The sequence below is a fragment of the Lepidochelys kempii genome, chromosome 3 (genome assembly GCF_965140265.1).
Source record: "Lepidochelys kempii isolate rLepKem1 chromosome 3, rLepKem1.hap2, whole genome shotgun sequence".
Taxonomy (NCBI): domain Eukaryota; kingdom Metazoa; phylum Chordata; order Testudines; family Cheloniidae; genus Lepidochelys; species Lepidochelys kempii.
The window spans coordinates 55,679,185-55,695,756 of NC_133258.1; the positions used below are offsets into that span (position 1 = coordinate 55,679,185).

Here is a 16,572-nt window from a genome sequence, read left to right on the forward strand (position 1 = left end):
ACAAATGATGGAACTAACATGATGTTTGAATATGAAATAAAATTTATAATACTGAAAATAGAGGAACAAGACAAAAGAGTTAGAAAGTCTGAGTGGACCTTATGTATAGTTAAATCCATAGCACTGAATGAGGAAACTGAAGGAAAGAAAAGAGAAGGGAATCAAAGAAGGAACCCTATGTGATTGACAGATGGGAGAAGAGTGAATGAAGGCAAAGCTCCCAAAAGAAGTGCTGAAGTAGAAGATGCTGAGGTAAGAAAGACACCGTCCGACTACAGATTCCAAGAAGCTCTCAGAGGAGAAAGGAGTGTCTGACATTATCTAAGACAGGATAAATCAAGGAGTATAAGAATGGATTGGGGCCACTAATCTTGGACAGAAAAATACATTCACTGATGACATTAATGAAAGTTGTTTCAGAAGAGTGAAGAGATTCATAGAGAATTAGAGAGGAAATTGAGGGAATGTGAACAGACCACTTGCTTGAGAAGCATAAACACAAAGGAGAAGGTAATTTCCTGAAGGCAGATGGAGCCACCACAGAGCATAGTTCCATAGAAACATAAAATCATAAAACTGAAAGGGACCTCAAGAGGTCATCTAGTCCAGTCCCCTGCACTCGTAGCAGGATTAATTATCTAGAGAAGCTTTTTTCAAACTTCGGGTCGTGACCCAATACTGGGTTGTGGCATGTCAGGCACTGGGTCACTCTGGTCAGCACCACCGTCCGGGACATTAAAAGTCTCATTGGCAATGCTACCTAGCTAAGGCAGGCTAGTGCCTACTTGTTTCAACACCGCACTGTGCCCCGGAAGCGGCCAGCAGTAGATCTGGCTTCTAGGCAGGGGGACCATGGGGCTCCACACACTGCCCATGCCCTGAGCACCAGCTCCACAATCCCATTGGCCAGGAGAGGGTCGGTGCCTGCGGGTGAGAGTCACGTGAAGCTGCTTGCATGCCTCTGCCTAGGAGCCAGACCTGTTGCTGGCCACTTCCAGGGCGCAGTTCGGTCTGTGGTGCCAGGACAGGCAGGAAGCCTGCTTTAGCACTCCTGCTGCACCACTGACCAGGAGCCGCTGGAGGTAGGTCCATGCCCCAATCCCCTGTCCCAGCCCTGAGCCCCCCCCCCAAACCTGAACCCCTTCCTGCACCCCAAACCCCTCATCCCCAGCCCCACTCCAGAACCTGCACCCCCAGTCCAGAGCCCCCTCCCACACCCTGAACCCCTCATTCCTGGCACCACCCCCACACTCCAACCCTCTGCTCCAGCCCTGAGCCTCTCCCATACCCCAAATCCCTCATCCCCAGCTCCATTGGGTCATGGACATCAACAACTATCTTCAACTGGGTCCCCAGAAAAAAAGTTTGAAACCACTGATCTAGACCATTCCTGACAGTGTTTGTTTAATCTGCTCTTAAAAATCTCCAGTGATGGAGATTCCACAACCTCCCTAGGCAATTTATGCCAGTGCTTAACCACCCTGACAGTCAGGATGTTTTTTCTAATGTCTAACCTAAACTTCCCTTGCTGCAATTTAAGCCCAATTGCTTCTTGTCCTATCCTCAGAGGTTAAGAAAAACAATTTTTCTTCCTCAGAGGTTAAGAAAAACAATTTTTCTTCCTCCTCCTTGTAACAACATTTTACATACTTGAAAACTGTTATCATGTCCCCTCTGTCTTCTTTTTCCAGACTAAACAAACCCAATTTTTTCAATCTTCCCTTACAGGTCATGTTGTCTAGACCTTTAGTCATTTTTGTTGCTCTTCTCTGGACTCTCGCCAGTTTGTCCACATCCTTCCTGAAATGTGGTGCCCAGAACTGGACACAATACTCCAGTTGAGGCCTAATCAGAGCAGAGTAGAGCAGAAGAATTACTTCTCATGTCTTGCTTATGACACTCCTGCTAATACATCCCAGAATGATGTTCGCTTTTTTTGCAACAGTGTTACACTGTTGACTCATATTTAGCTTGTGGTCCACTATGACCCCCGATCTCTTTCCACAGTACTGCTTCCTAGGCAGTCATTTCCCATTTTGTATGTGTGCAACTGATTGTTCCTTCCTAAGTGGAGTACTTTGCATTTGTCCTTACTGAATTTCATCCTATTTACTTAAGATCATTTCTTCAGTTTGTCCAGATCACTTTGAATTATAATTCTATCCTCCAAAGCCCTTGCAACCCCTCCCAGCTTGGTATTGTCCTCAAACTTTATAAGTGTACTCTCTCTGCCATTATCTAAATCATTGATGAAGATATTGAACAGAACTGGACCCAGAACTGATCCCTGTGGGACCCCACTTGTTATGCCCTTCCAGCATGACTGTGAACCACTCCCTGGGAACGGTTTTCCAGCCAGTTATACATCAACCTTATAGTAGCTCCATCTAGGTTGCATTTCCCTAGTTTGTTTATGAGAAGGTCACGCGAGACAGTATCAAAAGCTTTACTCACATCAAGATATACCACATTTACCGCTTCCCCTCATCTACAAGGCTTGTTACCCTGTCAAAGAAAGCTATTAGGTTGGTTTGACACAATCTGTTCTTGACAAATCCATACTATTACTTATCACCTTCTTATCTTCTAGATGTTTGCAAATTGATTGCTTAATGATTTGCTCCATTATCTTTCCGGGTACAGAAGTTAAGCTGACTGATCTGTAATTCCCCGGTTGTCCTTATTTCCCTTTTCATAGATGGGCACTATAATTGCCCTTTTCCAGTCTTCTGGAATCTCTCCTGTCTTCCATGACTTCTCAAAGATAATTGCTAACGGCTCAGGTATCTCCTCAGTCAGCTCCTTGAGTATTCTAGGATGCATTTCATCAGGCCCTGGTGACTTGAAGACATCTAATTTGTTCAAGTAATTTTTAACTTATTCTTTCCCTATTTCAGCCTCTTTTTATCCTACCTCATTTTCACTGGCATTCACTATGTTAGATATCCAATCACCACCAACCTTCTTGGTGAAAACTGAACCAAAGAAGTCATTAAGCACTTCTGCCATTTCCACATTTTCTCTTATTATTTCCTCCCCTCATTAAGTAATGGGCCTACCCTGTCCTTGGTCTTCCTCTTGCTTCTAATGTATTTGTAGAATGTTTTCTTGCTACCCTTTATATCTCTAGTTTGATCTCGTTTTGTGCTTTGGCCTTTCTAATTTTATTCCTAAATACTTGTGTTATTTTTAATTTGACTGAGTTTTTTAAAAATCCTTTTTAATTTGACTGAGTTTCCACTTTTTATAGGACTCTTTTTTGATTTTTAGATTATTGAAGATCTCCTGGTTAAGCCAGGGTGGTCTCATTCTATACTTCCTATCTTTCCTACGCAGTGGGATAGTTTGCTCTTGTGCCCTTAATAATGTCTCTTTGAAAAACTGCCAACTGTCTTCTATTGTTTTTCCCTTTAGACTTGCTTCCCATGGGATCTTACCTACCAACACCCTGAGTTTGCTAAAGTCTGCCTTCTTGAAATCTATTGTCTTTATTTTGCTGTTCTCCCTCCTACCATTCCTTAGAATCATGAACTCTACCATTTCATGATCACTTTCACCCAAGCTGCCTTCCACTTTCAAATTCTGAACCAGTTCCTCCCTATTTGTCAAAATCAAATCTAGAGCAGCCTCTCCCCTGGTAGCCTTCTCCACCTTCTGAAATAAAAAATTGTCTACGATACATTCCAAGAAATTATTGGATAATCTGTGCCCTGCTGTGTTATTTTCCCAACAGATGTCTGGGTAGTTGAAGTTCCCCATCACCACCAAGTCCTGTGCTTTGGATGATTTTGTTAGCTGTTTAAAAAAAGCCTAATCCACCTCTTATTCCTCGTTAGGTGGTCTGTAGTAGACCCCTACCATGACACCCCTGTGCAGCCTTCCTACATCAGGTTCTGCTGCTCACACTGCCTTCAGTGCGGCAGCAAAACATCCTGCTGCTTTTCATTCCTCCTGTGACTCTGGAGAGGTTTAGAGCAGGATTTGGCTGGAAGCAAGTAAAAATTGCAGTGACCATACAATCTGGAGTGTCTAATTACAATTTTACAGTTATAGCATTGCTATTTAAAGGAACATAATTGTACATTTGGTCAAAAATCACAAACTCATATGCTTTATAGGTGATAAAGCTTGAGTCACTCTTCTAATTGCATTCAATTTGTAATTATTATACAATAACATACATCTTTGTCTCAGACTCCAGGAGCCAAATTCACATATCCCAGGTGTCTTTAATGTTATACTATAAATGGGTAATATTTTTCTATAAGGCCTATTGCTAGAGACCACATTCCGTGAGTTGTGAAGTACTGCAACTCTCTTTTGTGTCATTTTCTGGTTTAGTGGTTAGAAATGAGGTTTTGGTATATAAATCAGGAGTGTTGCAAAAGAGATCCATTAAGCAATCCTCTCAGATGACTGTTCAAAGAGAAGCCAATTTCTTTTTAGATTTAGTTGAGGACTTACAAAAATATACCATTCAAAAGTAGTATTAATTTATCTTCTCACTTTAATAATATCATTTTAAGTTCAGACCTCCAGAAAAGTAAGACATGATCTAAAATGAGGTCAAGCAAACAGGATGGATAAGTCATTTATAGGGGCCTTTATGCTTATTTTATTAAAGAATCTGGCTAGTCAAATCTATTAGAGGACCAGAGTCTCTGGCCTTCATTGTCCATTTGCCCCACTCAGGCAGAACAGAAAATTCAGCCTTAACTCTTGCTAAGGATATTCCCCCCATGATCACAGATAGCTAGCTTCTAAATCACCTTCCCCACAACCCCTAGGGAAAGAGCCATTTCATGGGCAAAGAGGTGGGTGGTCTTAGAGGCTGTTGTTAGCTAGCAAAATCTAGGGCCACCCCAGGCTTCTTTAATCTACATCAGAGCCAACACTGGAGCAGAAAATCAGGAAGCAGCTACCATCTCCCTGACTGCCCCATCTCTCTGCTCTGGTGGAATAAAACATTGGTTTTCAAATTGGGGTATGCAAACCCCTAAGGGTACATGAGCTCTCGTCAGGGGGTGTGGTAGAAAATCCTTTAGTGGTGGATAGGGGAGGGGAGTGGAACGATGCACACCTGTGCAGACTCCCCTAGGCAGGCTCAGGCAGGCAGGGCAAGAGGATGCAGTGCTGGCCTTACGGATGGACCACATGGGACCACACAGGGTGCCATGGTCAGGGACATGCCATAGTCAAGAGGCAAGGAGTGGGGCAGGCTTGGGGTACGAGGCTGCATAAGAGAGCTCAGGGCAATGGGGGGTGGAGAAGCAGTGCTTAATTTGTGCTCTGGGGCAACACTCTCCAGGGCTTATATGTTGTGTTGCATCATGTTATCCCCTACAGACCTTTTTTTTCCCTGTTTTCATAGATATATTATGACCCTATCTCAGATGGAGGTATGCAGTAGACTACATTATTTTGAAAGGGGTATGCAGCCTAAAAGGTTTGAAAACCACTGCAGTCGAGAATCTGGCTTGTAAAGTCTATGGGACTGATTCGGCTTTCAGTTAAATTGGTTTTTAAAATCCTTTGGGTCAAAACTTCCATTAAGTTCACTAGGGCCAGGATTTCACTTTTTCAATTGTGATTTATTCTGTACATGTCATTGAAAGATAACATCAAAGCAATCATAAGCACTGGTGTATGTGGGTGGCATTGACTCATATTAGGTGGTACCATCATAGTACTAGTTTACCAATAAGATATGAATGCACTACCTGCTATGGGACCTGAACTAAGAATGTTCTGTTCTAAAGACCAGACTTCTATAAACATCAGGTAAGCCATGTAAAGACTTCCATCAACATAAAGAAGGAATTTAAAAAAATGCCTTTGGTGAATTTAAGATGCATAAAACATTATCCTGCTATAAAGCCCAGTGCTGTAACTTACATAATTTCCATCAGAAAAACAAATTATGAAGCCAGAATAGCATGGAAATGTATATTCTGATCCAAAACTGGACATTTTTGAACTCCGTTGACTAATAGAGACTCCAAAATATGCAGAAGATTCTTTGTAACTCACTCTCTCTACCAGTGTAATTATATCTAGTAGTAACGTTTGCTGTTATTTACTGACAAAGTTAAGTAGCAATGAGCTAGCTTCGGCAAGAAATAATAAGCAAGTGACTAGATCCTCTCTTAATAGTAAAATATATACTTTAAAACTAGAGTAGGTCAAATGCTGCAAAAATAGAAGTCCCAAACATTCATTGGAATTCTGATTGTCTTCTCAGTTCCTCCTCACTCAGTACCATTTATTATTTATCTAACTATTCATACAAAATTATTGTTGTACTTACAAATGTTTGGGAACAAGAGTATTCACTATTCATTCTTGGTTATTTTTCATTCCTTCTTCTCCAAGTTAATAGTTTTATTCAGCTACTTGGATAACAAAAAGAATAGCCGATGACTTATACGAACAGTCACACATCCTGAAAGGCAAAGAGTAGGTAGTCAAAGTGAAACATTTGTAAACACCCCATAAATTGAAATTTATTCACATAATGGGTAGGTGAATATCTGTGAATAACAAATCTCAGCAGAAATCAAGACTGGAGATTGTTGTTTTGCGAAGGTCACACAGCAAGTCTGCAGCAGAAATTGGAACAGGACTCAAATTGCTTGATTCTCACTCTGTACTTTAACCAGAAGATAATTGCATAGGAGTTGCACTCCATAAAGCAAAATAACATATAAAGTGACATAATGTGTTTAATAACTACAGGCCTGATCCTGTAAACTCCTGCACATAGTATTTTGTCTTAGACATTGTCCCATTAAGTAGCAGGATCAGTCCATATTTATCTGCATTTGTATGTAACAGTGAGAAACTCCAAATATGAAATTTGATTACCTGTATTTTTAAATATAAACACAAATTATTCATAAAAAACCCCATTTCTAGACACTTCAAGTTAACTAAGTTGTGTTCTAAGGACATCTTCAAATTAATTTAAAATCCCTATAAATTAATATTCACGGCATGCTTATATACAGGGTAGCATAAAGTAGGTTGCATTTTAATAATAAAAGAACTTTCAGAGCCTTTTGAATCTATCTCCCAATTTCCTTTAGCTGTTTTGCCATCTTTTTTATAAAAAAAAAGGAGGACTTGTGGCACCTTAGAGACTAACAAATTTATTTGAGCATAAGCTTTCGTGAGCATCCAGTGAAGTGAGCTGTAGCTCACGAAAGCTTATGCTCAAATAAATTTGTTAGTCTCTAAGGTGCCACAAGTACTCCTTTTCCTTTTGTGAATACAGACTAAGACGTTCACTACTCTGAAACCTGTCATCTTTTTTATGCAACTCTGAATAACATAAATAGCGTACATTGTAGTTCTTCATTTTTTTAAAGAAAGAAATGGGGAAAATATACTGTGTTTTACAGAGGAACACATATATCTATAATATGTCTCTTGTTTTCTACTGTAAAATATGTGTGTATATACCCACACACACACTGTAGTACTAATAAATGTCAGTGTACTAATATGTCTATATGTAAACATAGGCAATAATATAAAGTGTAGTATGTTTAATACGTCTATATATTTCCATAAGCGATAACAAAAAATCTTAAAATAAAACAGTCTTCCCTGAATAGGCTAAGTTAGATATTAAACAATGTTATGTCACCCACATACTTATATCTATTCTACAAACTCTCAGAAGGTCACATTTAATGCCTTTTCTAGCTCAAGTAGAGCTTGATATCTGTTCATCAAGTTTGCCTTTCAGGCATTTTTAGAGACACTCACTCATGGTCTCTGCACATCCATAATGGTTTGGGTCTGAAAATGACACCTCTACTATACAGAATTGCTGAGCTCTTAGGCAGCTATCTAACCTGCAGTATTTTGAGCAAAAGCCATACTCTACAGTTAGTGCTAAAATTCTGATTTTAGAAGAATTATGAACAGTTCAATAGTGTTTTGTGGAACATGGACATTCACAAAAAGATGGACAGATGTACACATAGTACGTACTAAGGACCATGTTACATTTTCTATTTATTCAGGTTCTTATATAGTGCCTATAGCGGGGTGGTTACTCTGCTCTGGCTCTGAAGGGGTTAAAGCAGCCCTGGAGAGGGCTGCAGCGAGGAAGAGGAGTGAGAAGAGCTGGGGGAAGCTGAGTGAGTAGCTGACCACAGCTGTGGCCAGCTTAATTAAGGCCCAGCTGGCCCTTATAAGAGGGCAGTAGGCCAGAAAAGAGTCTCCCTCAAGCTTGCTGAGGGAGAGGGGCCTGGCTGCTGGGAAGCTGAGACTAGAGTATTTGAGGTGGAGCAGGGCTGGAGGAAGGCCAGAGGAGCTGGGGAGCTCTGGCCTGGAAACCCCCCAGGCTGCAGGCCTAGAGTAAGGCCAAATAGGTATTGGGGTTGCAGGGGGCAGCTAAAGGTAGGCAAAGGCAGCAAGTCCAAAACCCTCTTGCCTGTGATGAGTGGCAGTTATACTGCAGTCCACCCCAGTGAATGCGGGCTAGATAGTGACTAGCAGTAGCCCTATACTGAGGCAAGGTGGGGATAGGGGGGTGGGAGTCCCCTGTGGATGGGAGACCTAGATCTGTGGGGGTACTGCCAGGGAGCAGTGCCCTGTGTGAAAGGGGGTCCAAGGGGGCAAGCAGGACACTGGCCTGCAGAGGCCAGCTCCTAGGCTGGAAATGCTAATTCCCTGGATGACCAGCAGGAGGCGCCTCAGAGGTGAGTCCTGCCCTGTTACAGTGCCCTTCCCATTTGTGCCTGAGTGCCTTTTAATAGTACTGCAATCCAGTTATTAAGTGTTGAAATGTTTATGACCAAATGGCATGGATCCAGTTATGCAATTGTAGCTATAGTCATCGGTTATTATCAATGACATGAAAAGAATTGAAATTATAGATTCACAACGCAGAAAGAGTTTAGGAGAAAAAACATTACAGGAATGCTGTGTATATCCTTATTTCAGCACATCCATCTTTATCAGGTTGACTTTCTATAACTTCCTGTTCCTGTCCAAGATCTCTGCTGCCACATCTGTGTTTAAAATCAAAGTTCTTCTGTAATTTTTTTTGCATGGCATAATATTCCATATGTCTTATATAAAACAACTTGCTCTGAAGATTCTGTTCTATCATCATTTTCTTTCAAGACAGCTAGGTTTTTTTTTAGAGCTTCCTTTATCTCACCAACATTGATCATATATGATCTAAGATACCTGTGGTGTTCTACCTCCCCAAATATAGTTAACACTTCTATGCTTCTGTTGATTTATTGTACTAATCATTCATCTGATTAGTAAAAGAGTTACTTTTATCTTTGGTGGGCTGTTTCTCTCTAGTTTCGAAAATGGGATTAGTTTAGTATTTGGGACTCCAAATAAAATCTCTCAAATGCAAAGCAAACACAACTGACATTGAAAACTTTGTGAAGCTCAAAAGCTTGTCTTTTCCACCAACAGAAGCTGGTCTAATAAAAGGTATTATCTCACCCTTCTTTCTCTCTTTAAAAACTCAAGCACTGAAGAATGAAAATTACAATATACATTTAAAAATATGTATCCTTTTATCCTTCAGCTTGCTGCAGCATGTGCAGAGGCTATTCCCTGGAAAGAAGGTGCTGAACAGCGGTTTGTTTGTTTTTTTTCCCCCAGGAATTGTGCCGCTTGGGAGTCTAGGGATTTTCGTATTGAAATAGTGCTGATTATGCCACTGTGATGTTTTGGGGACTACCCACACAGGTAAGGGATTCTCTCACCACCTGCCCTGTAACCTTAGGCAGCCTTGGTATTGTCCAGCTATGGGTCAGATCCCTGATGGTTGCAGGCTGTCTGCAACCATAAGGTCTCAACCTTGTTCTTGCCTGCCCTATTACTCTTTGCAGAGTGATACCAACAGCCCTTCTAGTCCCGAGACTCCGCAGATACATCCCCCAAGTCCTTAATAACCACTGACTCCAACTATTACCCTCTTCTTCATTAGCCCCGAAGGCATGAAACCAGCCCGCAGTTATCAGCTCACTTTGGCACACAAACTCCACACAGTTTGTGCACCAGAGAGCTGCTTGGGATTAAAAATAGTTTATTTGATAAAAAACCCACAAATTCAAAGAAGAATGAGTAAGGAGAAAGTGAAAGTTACACAGAAAATAAACAAAGACACAACCTCAGGCTTCATGCTTCCATATCTGATACAATCCCTTACTGTATTGCTTACTACCTTTGAACAGTTTCCCAGTGTACCCCTGAGATATAGGAAAGACCCTGCATTCATGGACAACCTCTCCCTTGAGACTGTTCTACCAGTTCTGGATAAAAATCTGCAGTTCCAAGCCTGTTTTTAAGAGGCTTTTTCCTTTCTCTCCTCCCCTGCCCCCAATAATGGTGACTCAGTTATTCAGAGTGGGGAAAAGTCTCTCTTGACTTGATGTTTAGGTGCCATGGTATCCTTTTCAATTTGGAGTTGTTTCAATATCTTTCAATTAACTCTAATGTCCACCATTGCCCTTTCCTAGGCTGGACAGTGGATAATTACTTAGACAATTTCATGTAAACAATGGGTTTGGGAGGTACCTGTGACAGAGTGCTGAGATCTGACAGGTGGGTCAGTCTGATCACTGTAGCCTCAATTAGTTCATCCAGTGATGGTTGATTGAATAATTATCTAATTAGAAAGAGGCTGGGGAGGTAAGGAACTAATTAGCCCTCATCTGACTATCCTGATAAAAGCCAAGAAAGACATTACAGGGGGAAGCAGAGGATAGGACTAGCTGGAGGTGAAATGAAATAGTTCCCTAGCAAGGGAGACTGCTTTTCTTGCTAGGACCCTTGTTGGGGTTCCCTCAGCACTCTGAACTCTGGGGTACAGATGTGGGGACCCACATGAAAGACGCCCTAAGCTTATTTCTACCAGCTTAGGTTAAAACTTCCCTAAGGCACAAATCCTTTCCTTGTCTTTGACGGTATTTCTGCCACCACCAAGTGGTTTGGACAAAAATCCAGGAAAAAAGGCCACTTGGAGTCCCTGTCTCCCCAAAATATTCCCCCAAGCCCCTTTCCCCCCTTTCAGGGGGAGGCTTGAGAATAATATACTAACCAATTGGTTACAAAGTGAGCACAGACCAAACCCCTAGGTTTTTAGGATGCTGAAAATCAATCATTCTTAAAAGAAGAATTTTATTTAAAAACAAAGTAAAAATCATACCTGCAAAATCAGGATGGAAGGTAACTTTTTACAGGGTAAATAAAAAGATTTAAAACAGAGGGTTCCCCTCTAGACTCAGCTTCAAAGTTTCCAAAAAAAGGAATAAAACTCCCTCTTAGCATAGGAAAAATTCACAAGCTAAAACAAAAGAGAATCTAACACATTTCATTGCCTTGACTTATAATGTCTGTAATTGTAGATATATCACTTCAGGTATCTTTTCAGGAGATGGTTTACCTGCTTGGTCCCCCTCCCCCTGTCCAGAGGGGGAACAAACAAAGAGCACAAACTAAATCTCTTTCTTGCCCCTCCCCCCCATTTGAAAGTCTCCTTTCCTTATTGGTCCTTTTGGTCAGGTGCCAACCAGGTTATTTGAGTTTCTTAACCCTTTACAGGTAAAGTGATTCTGAACCTCTGGGCAGGAGGGATTTTGTTACTGCATACATGAAGGTTGTTACCTTTCCCTTTATGACAGCCCTAGTAAAGAAGGGTTGAAAGATCTAAAAATTTAGAACTGTGATGTTGCTTTGTATTGGTGTGGGTAGAAGGATTTAGAATAAAATACAGCCTGAGCACCAGAAGAAATTGGGTCTGTGCAGTTTCTGGGGCAGCTGAGCACAGGGAAAGAGTATGACCTCCTCACAGTAGCCCTCCTTGCTTGATTGCTCACTGCTCTTCTATGAGGTGCAACTGAAATTTTATTTTCTGTATGCACAGATATATTTACAGACAATGGTTATAAGTCTCATAATGAACATAAGAATGGCCCTACTGGGTCAGACCAAAGGTCCACCTAGCCCAGTATCCTGTCTTCCAACAGTGGCCAGTGCCAGGTGCCCCAGAGGGAAGAACAGAACAGGTAATCGTCAAGTGATCCATGCCTTCTCGCTCATTCTCAGCTTCTGGCAAACAGAGGCTAGGAACGCCATTCCTGCCCATCCTGGCTAATAGCGATTGATGGACCTGTCCTCCATGAATTTATCTAGTTCTTTTTTGAATCCTGTTATGGTCTTGGCCTTCACAACATCCTCTGGCAAGGAGTGCCACAGGTTGACTGTGCTATGTTGTCAAGGTTCCTCCCCCACTCTGAACTCTAGGGTACAGATGTGGGGACCTGCATGAAAAACCTCCTAAGCTTATCTTTACCAGCTTAGGTCAAAACTTCCCCAAGGTACAAAATATTACCCCCGTTATCCTTGGACTGGCCGCTACCACCACCAAACTAATACTGGTTACTGGGGAAGAGCTGTTTGGACGTGTCCTTCCCCCGAAAATAATTCCCAAAACCTTGCACCCCACTTCCTGGACAAGGTTTGGTAAAAAGCCTCACCAATTTGCCTAGGTGACTACAGACCCAGACCCTTGGATCTTAAGAACAATGAACAATTCTCCCAACACTTGCACCCCCCGTTTCCTGGGAAATGTTGGATAAAAAGCCTCACCAATTTGCATAGGTGACCACAGACCCAAACCCTTGGATCTGAGAACAATGAAAAAGCATTCAGTTTTTTACAAGAAGACTTAATAAAAAATAGAAGTAAATAGAAATAAAGAAATCCCCCCTGTAAAATCAGGATGGTAGATATCTTACAGGGTAATTAGATTCCAAAACATAGAGAACCCCTCTAGGCAAAACCTTAAATTACAAAAAAGATACACAGACAGAAATAGTTATTCTATTCAGCACAATTCTTTTCTCAGCCATTTAAAGAAATCATAATCTAACACATACCTAGCTAGATTACTTACTAAAAGTTCTAAGGCTCCATTCCTGGTCTATCCCTGGCCAAGACGACTACAGACAGACACAGACCCTTTGTTTCTCTCCCTCCTCCCAGCTATTGAAAGTATCTTGTCTCCTCATTGGTCATTTTGGTCAGGTGCCAGCGAGGTTACCTTTAGCTTCTTAACCCTTTACAGGTGAGAGGAGCTTCCCCTGGCCAGGAGGGATTTCAAAGGGGTTTACCCTTCCCTTTATATTTGACATATGTGAAGAAATACTTCTTTTTATTTGTAAAAAGAAAAGGAGTACTTGTGGCACCTTAGACTAACCAATTTATTTGAGCATAAGCTTTTGTGAGCTACCGCTCACTTCATCGGTTAAACCCGCTGTCTATTTTCATTTGGTGACCCAAAGTACTTGGCTTAGGAGAAGTAGTAAACATTTCCTTATCTACTTTCTCTACACCAGTCATGATTTTATAGATCTCAATCAATCTCCCCTTAGCCGTCTCTTTTCAAAGCTGAAAAGTCTGTCTTATTAATCTCTCCTCATATGGAAGCTGTTCATTGCCCTTCTCGGAACCTTTTCCAATTCCAATATATCTTTTTTGAGATAGGGCAACCACATCTGCACACAGTATTCAAGATGTGGGCGTACCATGGATTTATATAGAGGCAATATGATATTTTCTGTCCTATTTATCCCTTTCTTAATTATGTTTTTCAGAGAACTATCCACAATGACTCAAAGATCTCTTTCCTGAGTGGTGACTATCTAGTTCAGAAAATGACAACCTTTCATAAAATCTTACCTGATGTATTTTTATAGTACAACATACAGTATGCGCTCAGCTGATTTGACTGCTTTTTTATTCATTTAAACCTTCTCTTCATCCTTTAAGATATCTGAAAGAGTCCAGAAACAGTAAACAAAGGTAGGGAACATTGCCTGGGTCTTAGAGGAGATTTTAGTCCAGGATTACTTGTCTTCCAACCAGGTGATGGTGTTTATACTTTTAAATATTCTGTTTATTATGCTTTGAATTATTACATCATACACCATGTATAGCTAGCTCCAACAGACTCCAGATCCTAGTGATCATCTGAAAAAGAAAGCAAGATACCTCTGTACAATAGACTTCAGTTCTTGTAGAAGTCTTGGTTATTAAATAGTTTTATTTTTCAAAAGCCATTTTCTGTTGGGGTAGATGTGATTGCTCAGTGGAACATTCAGTTGTAAGTATCCAAGCACAAGTGATTTATTTGATGTTTTAAAATGCAGGAAAGTATTTGAGTGCTACCTGGTTGCAGGCAGAGGTGCTCAGATATTTGTTAAATTATTTGATGCATTTTTCCCTTTTTCCATTTAATTTTTTAAACAGATCGGTTTTTCAGGTATTTGACCAATTCTGCCCATAGATAAAGGACAGAGGGCCACTGATAACCAAATGTAATCAAGTGACCTAACCATGTTGTGGTGGTTTGGGAATCTATGTACAGCATATGAATTCCAGTTTGATTTTTTTGAACTTCCTTTATCCTTATTTCTTATAACTGTATTTTGCTGTGTTCTGCCTTATGCTCCTTGTACTAAGGAGAGAGGCAGTGACACTTGCATGTTTGTCCATGAAAAGGCTGATCATAAAGGACTATCAGCACCTGAATAGATCTTACCTGGAGAGAACAAAACAACCTTGCATCCTAAATAAAGCCAGTTTTCTCCAATTTTTCTGCAAGGGCAGGCTGGGGTTTGAACAAATGGAATTTCCCCAGAAGCAGCACAAACCAACCAGATGTTTGTGCTAAGATTTAAAACCTCAGACTCTCAGAAACAGAGGAAGCGTGGGCAGAAGAGAGGAACAAAGGGGGCTTATTTCATAGCAGGAGGGTTGTTTAACTGAGACCTAGAAGAAGAAAGCTGGCTGGAGATGGAGAGAGACTCCATGATTCAAAGGAGAGGCCATATATTGGAAGGGGGAGATCCTGGACACCCTAGAGGACTTTGATCAAATGCCCCAAAATGCTTCAGAATGTTGAGGAAACTGAGGCAGGGAAGAGTGTATAGATGTTTTATTGTCTCTATCTGTATTTCTCTTGTTAGTAAAGTAATGGATGATTTGACTTAGGAATCACCATCTGTGTATTATGTGCTTAAACTATCCCATATTCCTGGAGAGCTCAACTGTAACCCAGAGGCTCCACAAGATTGGAGCTCTGAGATGGTGTGCTTAAGCCACTTAGGTGTCTGTCAGTCAGCACTAATCTTGGAGGCTAAGATAGCTAGATCATGAGGTCCCATTTCTGGGAAGGGGTAACAGAAAAAATCCTATACCCACAAAGTGTGTCAAGGCCATGATTAAAAAATAGTGCTAAGTCCTACTGACTTTGAAAGTTAATGGAATTTTGGCTCCTAAGTCACTTAGGTAATTTTGGAAGAATTTACCCATAGAGTGGAAGATTTAGAATACCTTGCCATGAACCAGTGACAGCTTGGTATTAAAATCTAACTTTTTTTCCTTTGAGTTTGAGTCGTGGCATGGTGTTAGAATGAAAATCTTCTATCCTCAGAGAAAAGATAAAAAGGTGGTAGGGTTTTTTGTTCTTAGTAACAGTCAGTGTGACAACTAATTTTCTGCTTTGTTCTGTTTACCTATTTAATTTCCTGCCTTTCATTTCTAACAATACTTTCCAATACTCGGTAGAGACTCCTTCCCAAATGGGGCTCTGATTATGCTCATATTTCCACAGTAAATATAATTTGCTACAGCTCAACTCAAATTTAAAGACAAGATTACTTTCACGAAGTATATTATTTGGGGCAGCAGTTTATTAATTAATTTGAATTGTGATAGTGCCTAGGCATCCCAGTCATAGACCAGGATCCAGCAGTACTCGTATAAAACTAAATGACACAGTCCCTGCCCTGTAGCATTTACAATACATGTAAAATGTATGCCAGACCTTTCCTTCAGTTTGCTGAATTTTCTCTTTGACTTGCTTAACCTTCTTGTTTAGTTTAGCAGTTTTGGATGCTATTATATCTAGCTACTCAATTTAGTATAAACCATTAAAAATGTCATTTGTCAGCTATTATGACAAATATCCTATTTTGCAGATAGGGTGAATGTAATACTATAAATGACTACTAGGTGATAACTGTAGGCAAGTATTGATTTTTTTTTTAAGCAGTGGGTCTCATACCAGTCAGACCCACTTTATTACATTATTACACTAGATCAGTCGTGTGCAATGATCCTAAACTTAGATCAGTTTCCTGTTATACTAGGCACTATACAAATAACACATAAGACAGTCCATGCCATAGAGAGCTCACAGTCTAAGACCGTGAAAGGTGAATAAACAAACAGGAAGTGTGTGAGGCAAGAACAAGGTTAAAATGAAGGCTGGTGTGCAGGCCTAAACTACCTGTGATTACTCAGACCACTTCGAAGTAGTCATCAACCTAGTCAATAGTAGCTGGTAAATTTACTTTGCATTTTATACTAACCCAGTATTTCACCTCATGCAGGATCAAGACACCAAAGTTAGAAACAAATGTATAAATTTGAAATTTATCTCACATTGTTTAAAGTTTCCTGCAACATTGTAGCCTCCATTGAGTCTTTTTTTCTATGTAGCATCACCTTTTCTTTGGGGGTACA

The 16,572-nt window shown here is 40.7% G+C and overlaps 1 long non-coding RNA gene across 1 annotated transcript in view; it reads right to left on the reverse strand.

Annotated features, from left to right (window-relative positions):
* LOC140908692 (uncharacterized) overlaps window positions 1-16,572 on the reverse strand; it is a 62,951-nt gene that overhangs the window by 25,945 nt on the left and 20,434 nt on the right. Inside the window, exons 2-3 of the long non-coding RNA XR_012157957.1 lie at window positions 13,723-13,816; window positions 6,308-6,442 (exon numbers count right to left, since the gene is read on the reverse strand). This is a non-coding gene — a long non-coding RNA (uncharacterized lncRNA). The remainder of the gene's footprint in view (window positions 1-6,307; window positions 6,443-13,722; window positions 13,817-16,572) is intronic.